Genomic DNA, 10,013 nt, shown 5'->3' with positions numbered 1-10,013 from the left:
TTCAAGGTTGGAAATGCTAGTTCTTGTCTCTTTTTGGAATTGTTGGGTGCTAGTGGCAAGAGACTTGACAATGTATTCAAGAGACATTCCAGAGCTATTAGGTTGGGATTGAGTAGGTTGTTGGTGATGATGCGGAGGTGTGGTTTGGGTTGATAATGGGGTTTTGGATGTGGGTAATGAGGTTTTTGTGGTGGGTAAAAAGGTATAACTAATGCATATTGAGGCAATGGTCTTAGGTTGTAGCTCATATTGGGATTTGGTTTTCAACTAGAATTGTATTCATTTTGATAACTGGATGGTTTGTTGTGGTAGTTTTGGAATTCTCTCGTGGCATTTACATGTTTCGCATCTTCTTAAAGAATGGAACACATCCGTGAGATATCCCATTGTTGCACATATTCCACAAACCATCACTTGTGGAGTTTTTCAAATGGATAGCTTTTGGATAACAGATGCCAAGTCTTTAAGTTGAGATTCGAGTCTTGATGTCACCGCTTCATTGACTATTTTTGATATGTGTCCCTATTCATGTCTTAGTGGGGGCCAAAGTGTTGGGAATTGGAGGCTATGGTGTTGCAGAGTTGTCTTGTTTGTTAAGGATTTTTTCCCAAAGATATCTCTGCCACTAGAAGCATCAACATGTGTTCACTCCATTGGTAACAATCCCTTATAAAAGTGTTGAATGAGGAGTTGTTCTGGAAGTTGGTGTTGTGAGCAACTATAACAAAAGTTATTGAATCTCTCCTAATTTGTCATGGAAAGTCTCATTTTGACCTTGGAGTATTCCATAAATCTCATTTCTAAGACTTGAGACTCTTGATACGGGATAGAACTTATCAAGGAAAGCTTTTACCATATCGTTCCATGAGTTGATTGAGCCTGGTGGAAGATAAAATAACCAATCTTTTGCTCTATCGGCCAATGAGAAAGGGAATGCCCTTAATTTGATTTTGTTATCGGTTGAAACTTGTAGCTTCATGCTAGTGCAAATGATGTGGACCATCTTCCAGTGCTTGTGAGGATCCTCATTTTCCAATCCATGGTAAGTTTGAAGGTGATGTATTAGGCTTAACTTCAAAGCTGAACCTCCTTCCAGAAATGGGTAGTTGATACCGGTTGGAGTTTGTGTGACATCAGTTTCCATCATTTGTCTCAAGGATCCTTCAGGAGCTTCTTCTCCTTGCGCCACTGAAAATTTATTTATGATGGGTGGATTTTGTTGTAGGGGTGGTGTTTCGGGAATTTCATGGCGAGGGTCGGGGCAAGAATCGATTTCTACTTCTGGTTCGGTGTCACTAGAGGAAGCGGTTTCAACCTTAGGGTCCCCGTTAGGGTTTGAAGTTTTACCTCGTTCTATTCTCATCTCCTTTTCCAAACGCCTTGCTTTTTTTTTTTAATTTTCGGATTATACATCAAAGCACATTTACGTTGAGATCTGGGCATAGAGAAAGAAATTGATTAAAAATAAACCAATCACCAACAACGGAGCCAAAATTTGGTGGTTGTCGAACCCAAAAATACCCTTAATATTTACACAAAAATAATGTATAATTGTAAAGCGATCGTATCTACGGAGATTGGTTAAATTTAAAACTCTATATAAACCTCTTTGTTCAAGCACTTATGAAACAAAAACAAAAGTAGAAAAAGGGGGATTTAAATGTTTTTGGTTGTTTTGAGAAAATTAAAATTATGCTAGAATGTAGAAATTGCAAGAAAACAAGTAAAGAGTTTGATTAAAATCAATGAGAAAAAGATGGTTGACATTGGAATTTCAGCACTTGAGCATTTGGTTAATAAATCATTAGAACTCAAGGTGCAATACTTGTAGTGAATTTCTAATTTGGCTATAGTAATCCAAGAAGCTTGTAATTACTTGGACTCTTCTTTGTTAATACAATGGCTAGAGAAGCTCATAACACATTTTCTAAGTTAAAGTCACAAATCAATGAAGCATATAATTTGAGAAATTAAACTAGCATTAAGGTTTAAGCGTCACCAAATACAAAAGAAAATCTATATGCTTTCGTTAACATTATGGAGGAAATACTTTCTTGACTCAAGTGAAATGAACACAAACACTTAAATCAATTGTTTCTTGTTAATTTGAATATCTATTACTTAATCAATAAATTAACCAACTAGCAAAAAATTTACACATCTAAACCCATGATTAAATATACACAAGCGCATAAGGATGTTATAATAGCAAATACTTCCATATAGATTCATCATAAGTTCTTGAAGTTCTTCAAAATAAACCAAACATTTCCAATATCAACCAAGATTAACTTAGCCTAACATAGCTAAGTTTAAGAAAAGTAAAAAAGAGTTTAGAAATACAACACATTACTCCAAGAAAACAAGATGAAAAACCCTAATATTTTAGTGTTCATCAAGGATCTTCAAAGGTCCAAAAACTCCAAGAGAAATGCCCCAAAATCTTATCCGAATTTCTCCTAAAAGCTCCCACCAAACTACCTTCAAATAGCCATAAAATTTGAAAACCTGAAACGTTCCTTACAGAAGCCACACTGCCTCATGACTTGCAGAGTAAAATTTCACGCGGTCTTGTGAGATGTGTTGATCAAGGAAAGTTTGTTGTCCCCCTTTCCTCTTTGGTACAGTTTAGTCCTCTAGCTTTGACTGATTATAATAGCCAATATACTGTTGGATTAGGTGTCTAAGCCCATAACTATAATTTGTATGTACTTGACCCAATAGTAGCATCTTCCTTTTGGGTTGCCTTCACCGGAGCAATTTGATAAGATGGATATTTGAGAAGAGGTTATTTGTGATTTATTAATATATTATAAGAATTATATATTAATTGAGAAATCATATTATTTAATTGGTATTGATCAGGAATTAAATTGGAATTAATTTAGTGATCAAATGAGACTGATTTAATTAACGGAGACTAGTTAGGTAAATCAGAAATACATATAGTTTGGGCTAATGATCCATGTTGATTAGGGATGGACTAAATCTATATGAGAGTCCATGAGGATTTAGTCCAAAGGGCCTATCATATGGGTTATTGGAGTGCTTAAAGGCCTAAGTAAATGAATTAGGGTTTACAAGGTAAAATAAGAATTCCACACTATAAATGTAACCCATAACAGTACCAAAATCGGCCAAGACTTCCAAGAAAAAAACCCTAGCTGTTTTTTTGTGCCTCCTAGCCTCTCTCTATCTCTCTCTCATAATCCTCCATTGTTCTTGGTGTTTGTGACTTATTTGAGGTATCACATTTGAGGTACTAAGCTCTTGAAAGGCCAAGTTCTACAAGCTACAACAAAGAGGTATTCATCTAACTTGTTTTATGTTGCAAATCTCAAAATTGCATGCTAGTTAGGGTTCATGCTTTCGATAAAAGAAAATTGCATGTATAACTTAAGAAAACTTAGATCCAAAGCATTAGGGTTGTATGTGCACCATAGGATTGTTATCGTGCTCAAAACCCATCATATACCACATCATTTAGCCCAAAATTAATGAATATAGGTCCAAAGACTCCATAGCCCAAATATCATTAATTATTCCACAATTAATCAAGCCTAACCTTCTTCCATCTATTCTTGATCAAACCCATTTGACCCCATCTTCCAATCCACCAAGCTCAAGTTTCTTCTATAAAATTTTCAAAGTAATCTCCAAAGACATCAATCTTCAATCCAACTCTCTTTTAGGGGTGCAAACGAGCCAAGCTAATCACGAGATACTCGAGATCGGATCGTTAAAAGCTCGACTCGAAACCGATTTTAAACGAGCTCGAGCCGAGCTCGAGCTTAAGATTAAGCTTGTTTATTAAACGAGCTCGAGCTCAAGCCTATGTCACAAAGCTCGATTAGGCTCACGAGCCTAAACGAGCCTTTATATAATATTATTTATTATTATTTATATATATTAAAATAAAAACATATTAGGGAATTATGAATTTCGGGTATTAGTAAACGAGCTTTTTAACGAGCTTGAGCCAAGCTTGAGCTTATTTAGGCACGTCCGATAAAAACGAGTCGAGCCCGAGCCGAGCTTGTATAACTCTTTACGAGCTCGAGCCGATCTTAGTAAAAGAAAGCTCGAATCGAGCCGAGCCTGGCTAGGCTCGGGCTCAGCTCGGCTCGTTTGCACCCCTACTCTCTTTGATAACCTTCAACAATCCCGACCATTCGCTCGAACTTCGTTAGTCTTCCGAATCTCCTTCCCTGCTCCACTCCCTTTTTCCAAATATCTGCAATAAAGCTCAAAAACTCGAAAGTGCCCGATATAGATAAAAAATAACAAAAAGGAAAAAATATTCATGAGGATTAACTAAAAATAAAATAAAACATGCAAAAATAAACTATAAAAAGAAGTAAATAAAGTGAAACTATCAATTCCCTTGTTGATATAAGAAGGCTTGTATAGTTATTGGTTTGTGATCATACTAATATATTTATAAATGTAATATTCGCAAAATAGGGCTAGATGATTAAAGAATAATAGGATAATTATTCGTCATGACGATAAATAGATGTTTTCAGTAGAAGATTATTTAGGGAAATTAATCTAAACAAAAGTCATTGTAGTTGTTAAAGCGAACCCGTGTATCTAGGGAACATCCAAATCTGACTTCATAAGAGAAAGTTATGATTTTTCAAAGTATTCAGCACAACTATGTTAATATAGGAACCAAAATTAAAATTGGTCGATTGTTAGGAAAAACAATCTAAGCGAGAGTTGAAGATCTTGTTAATATCTGTACATCGATATAAAGACAGTCGAGAACGGATATCATATGAGAAAGTTATGATTTTTATATGGACTTTAATAGTCTAAGCCTGTTAAAAATATAGCTTCAAAAATAAATTGAGAACTAGCCGACGGAGTCTAAACAAAAGTTGTAGTACTCATCAATAGCTACACATGGATATAAAGAAAATCGAAAACAGAAATCCTATGAAATAAATATGAACTTTTTAAAATATGATATTCTGCACGCGCATCAACACACACCGAGAAAGCACATGGCACGCGTCTGACACTCCAGCAGATTTCCGCCACGTGTCACCACCTAGAGCAAGACACATCACCCTTCCCCGACCAAGTGTACGTTGTGCGTCTCAAAAGGCGCAATGCGTCTTATGTCCCAACCTATATACAGGAGCGTTCCTCATCTCATTTCTCACACATTTTGTAGAATCTATGTGGAACTCTGTTAAACCATTAGCCCTGTGCCATCAGAGAACTGGAGAAATAGAAGTTCTCGGGCCAGAGTTATGCTTGCGTTATTGCCGATTCTCGTTAGAAATCTTTGTAAGTTAAGATGCACCTGTCCTAATTTAAGTGTAACTTATATTTATAATTGTTATTATAAATAATATTTATTAGTAATTCTAATTCATTATACTGATTGATCTACTTATGAGAGTGATGTCTAGGCTGGATTGAGTGAGTTGTTTAAAGTGGGATATCCAAATAGTATACTCTATATACCAAACGGACCCTACCTCCGTTATGATCCTACCTGGTCATTCCTTACTTGATAAATCTTGATGTAAACATTGGGATTGTTAAGGAATTTATACTATCATTAGTCATAAACAATATCAAACTAAAACTTAGTAATAATCATACCTAGGTCACCTCAAAGGGATAAGTCATGGTGTTAGACGAAGCTCTGCCCAAATCACCAGTCATCCACTTTATTTAGTGAGTGCATAGTTACTTTCAACTTACACACACACACACACACACACATATATATATATATATATATATTTATATATATATATATATATATATATATATATATATATATATATATATATATATATATATGAAGTATCTTTTAAATGTTATATGTGCATGCTATATATGTACTTGATATTTGTGACATAATATGATATAATTTTCCTTTTATATATATATATATATATATATATATATATATATATATATATATATATATATATTGCTTTATCATATTCGCATTGGGTAGTGAAGGGTTTTGGGAAAAATAAAATAATAGGTTGGGTAGTAAAGGGTATGTGGGAAAATAAGATAATGTTGAGAGGTCACGCATTGCAATACCAGGACCAGTTATCTTAAAAAGTATAAGTGACAACCACTGACTATTCTAGGTAGTCCGGTGGAACGCTACCAGGTTCTCCACATGTAGGTGTTGATGATCATACTTTTCAGGGAAAAAGAAAGTTGTTAGTTTGGTTACACTATTACCCTCCAGGTTGACTTGTTGACACATATTGCTACAGATTTCCCAAAGCGATATTGTCTAGTCACAAAGATCATTTAAGGTAGGTATCTTGAGATTAGCATTAGGGACTAGAGAGTAAGAATAACAAGAATGGGTAATCGGGATAATTTGTTTATTCTGAAAAATATATAATTACAATATTGTAGGTAGAAAACCCTATGTGCTCACCAGACTCCCAAGTCTGACCCACTCAGTTTCCTTTTGTCAAAGGTAGCGGTATGAAAGTACAATACATCGAGAGATTAGAGGAGTTTAGGTTTTTAGTACAATAATTTAATGTAAGTCTTGTAATGTTTATGCTTATGTTTTATATCAGTTATGACATCCCAAGTTTTCATAATCAATGAAAAACATTTTCTTCGGAAATAATTTTTATGGGATAAATTTTGCATATATAAAGATCACTCTGGTTTAAAATAAGCATAAACAAGAAAGTCTTTTCGGACCATGAAAATTGGGGATGTCACAGTTGGTATCAGAGCATTAGTTTAAGCGAACTAGGAATTTTGAGGATTTCTAGACTTAAACTTAGAATGCTAAGAAATGAATGTGAGGTGAGTGTCTATTTTATTTTAGGTAGTATACATGAATTGACACCAACACTAGAATACTTTAGGGAATGCACATTAATTGTTATTATGTCCTAAATGATTTATATGATAGCATGCTTTAGGATAGATGCCTAAATTTCTATACGAATGAGCACTAGCATACTATAAGGAGATGCCTTAATTACTAATATGTGCTAAATGAATATATATATATATATATATATATATATATATATATATATATATATATATATATATATATAGTAAAGTGTCACTATGCCAACTTACGTGTATAGAACGACATGACGATCACGAGGAGCGATAGAGTCATTAATAATGAAGGAGGTCCAGCACCCTAGAATGGTGAAGCAAGAGTTGCTCAATTACTGATGGAGGAAGTTCGATTGATGATGCAAAACATGCTAGATCGGAAAAGGCGCGAGTTTATGGATCTCCTAACTCAGGGGCTAGCAACTATTAAAGGCGAAGTGCTAGTGATCAACAAACTGATAGTTGTTGAACGAATCAAAAATGGACCGGTTCCCTATTGTCCAACAATGGTCTAGGAAGGGAAAACTGACTCGGAAAGTCATCAAGGACCACTCCCTCCTCTAGAAGACTCAGAGATCTGAAGGAATAATGAGCCTAGAGGCTACTGCAAGTATAAGGACTTCACAAGTTGCAAGCAGTCATTTTTTAGTGGGAAATAGGATCGAGTAGGAGTCCTGGACTGGATTTCAGAAATGGATCTAGGCTTCACAACCTATGGATGCACGGGCAAGTTGCAGGCCACCTACGTTGTAAGGCAATTCAAGGGTACAAAGATACATCGGGAAAACATTTAAGTCCTAACAAGCCTCTACAATTAACATGGGAAGAATTCTTGACCCACTTCAAGCACAAGTTCTGCTCAACAAAAAATTTGTTGGAGTTAGAAAATCAACTCTTAACATTGAAGAAGGGAAGCATGTTTCTTAATGATTATACAAATGCTTTCACTGACAAATTAGAGTTCGCCTTACGTGTTGTTCCGGATAAATTGTCAAAATTGATAGGTACTCCAAGGGACACTATTGTGGGAGTATTCTCTATCAGTTAAGCAGGCACCAACTTTTGAGGCATCCATTTATCTTGCAAGATTTGTGGAAAATATGATCAAGAGGAGGATCACTGATAGGACTGAATTTAGAGAAAAGAGGAAGTCTGAAGGGTCTTCAAACTCGAATAAGAAGATCAAATTCTCGAAATTTGACCCCAACAATAGGAAGTCTGAGGATAAAAGTGAAACAAGGTGGTGTGAAAAGTGCAAAGTGAAGTCGGATCTGGATGTTCCCTATATGCACGGTCGAGAACGATTATCGTTTCAGAAAGTTATGATTTTTATACAAACTTTGACAATCTAAGCCTCTTAAAAATATAGCATTAAAAATGAATTGCGAACTAGCCGACGGAGTCTAAACGATAGTTCTAGCACTCATCGACAGATATGCGTGGATATAAAGAACATAAAAATATGGAGTTCGTTTGAAAATGATATAAACTTTTGAAAATATAATATTTCACATGCACAAGGGCACGCGATGCGCATCTGACACTCCACCAAATTTCTGCCAAGTGTCACCATCCAGAGCAAGCCACATTACCCTTCCCCGAACAAGTGTGTGGCACGCGTCTCAAAAGGCACGGTGCTCCTTATGTACCAACTTATATATAGGAGCATTCCCCAGATCATTCCTCATACATTTTCTCCAGATCCATTGTGGAACTCAGTCAAACCTTTAGACCCTTTTACTTTATACTTCCTGACTACTTTAGCAAGGCCCTGTGGCATCAGGGAGCTAGAGAAATAGAAGTTCCCGGGCCAAAGTTCTTCCCGCATTATTACCTATTCTCGTTAGAAATCTCTGTAAGTTAAGTTTCATTTGTCCTAATTTAAGTGTAACTTATATTTATAAGTTTTATTATAAATAAGATTTATTAGTAATTCCAAGTAATTATAATGATTGATCTACTTACGAGAGTGATGTTAAGGCTATATTGAGTGAGGTTTTTAAAGTGGGATTTCCAAAAAGTATAATATGTATACCAAACGGGCCCTACCTCCAATATGATCCTAACTGGTTACTCCATACTTGATAGATCTTGATGTAGACATTGGGACTATTGAGGAATCTAGACTATCATTAATTATATGGAATATCAAACTAACACTTAGTAATAATCATACATAGGTCATGTCAAGGGTAAAATTCAAGGTGTTAGGCGAAGCTCTGCCCAAATCAACAGTCATCCACTTAATCAGGAGAGTGCATAGTTACTTTCAACTTACACATTGATATGACGTATCTATTAAATGTTATATATGCCTGTTATCTATGTACTTGATATTTTTGCTATAATATGATATAATTTTACTTATATAAATTACTTTATCATATTCACATTAGGTAGTGAAGGGTTTTGGGAAAAATAAAATAATGGTTGGGTAGTAAAGGATATTTGGGAAAATAAGGTAATGGTAAGAGGTCACACATTATATTACTGGGACTAGTCATCTAACAAAATATAGGTGACGACCATTGACTATTCTAGGCAGCCTAGTCGAACACTACCAGGTTCGCCACCTATAGGTGTTAACGATCAAACTTTTCAGGGAAAAAGAAAGTTGTTCGTTTGGGTACTCTATCCCCCTCAGGGTTGACTTGTTGAAACATATTGCTACGAATTCCCCCAAAGCGGTATTCTCTACTCATAAAGATCCTTTAGGGTAGGTGTCTTGAGATTAGCATTAGGTATTAGAGAGTAAGAATGACGGGAATAGGTAATCGAGATAATTTGTTTATTGTGAAAAATATAAATTTACAATATTATAGGTTGAAAACCCTATGTACTAACCAAGCTCCCAAGCCTGACCCACTTAGTTTCTTTGTATCACAGGTACCGCTACGAAAGTACAATCCATTGATAGAGTCGAGGTGTTTATGCGTTTAGTTCAATAAGTTAATGTAAGGTCTGTAACATTTAGGCTTATGTTTTGTATCAGTTATGAAATCTTGAGTTTTAATAATCAATGATAAACATTTTCTTCAGAAATACTATATATTGGAAAAATTCCTCATTTATAAAGATCGCTCTAATTTAAAATAAGCATAAATAAAAAGGTCTTTTGGGACCATGAAAATTGAGGATGTCACAATAAATGT

The sequence above is a fragment of the Lactuca sativa genome, chromosome 3, assembly GCF_002870075.4.
Source record: "Lactuca sativa cultivar Salinas chromosome 3, Lsat_Salinas_v11, whole genome shotgun sequence".
Lineage (NCBI taxonomy): Eukaryota > Viridiplantae > Streptophyta > Magnoliopsida > Asterales > Asteraceae > Lactuca > Lactuca sativa.
Note: the sequence above shows the minus strand (reverse complement) of the source record.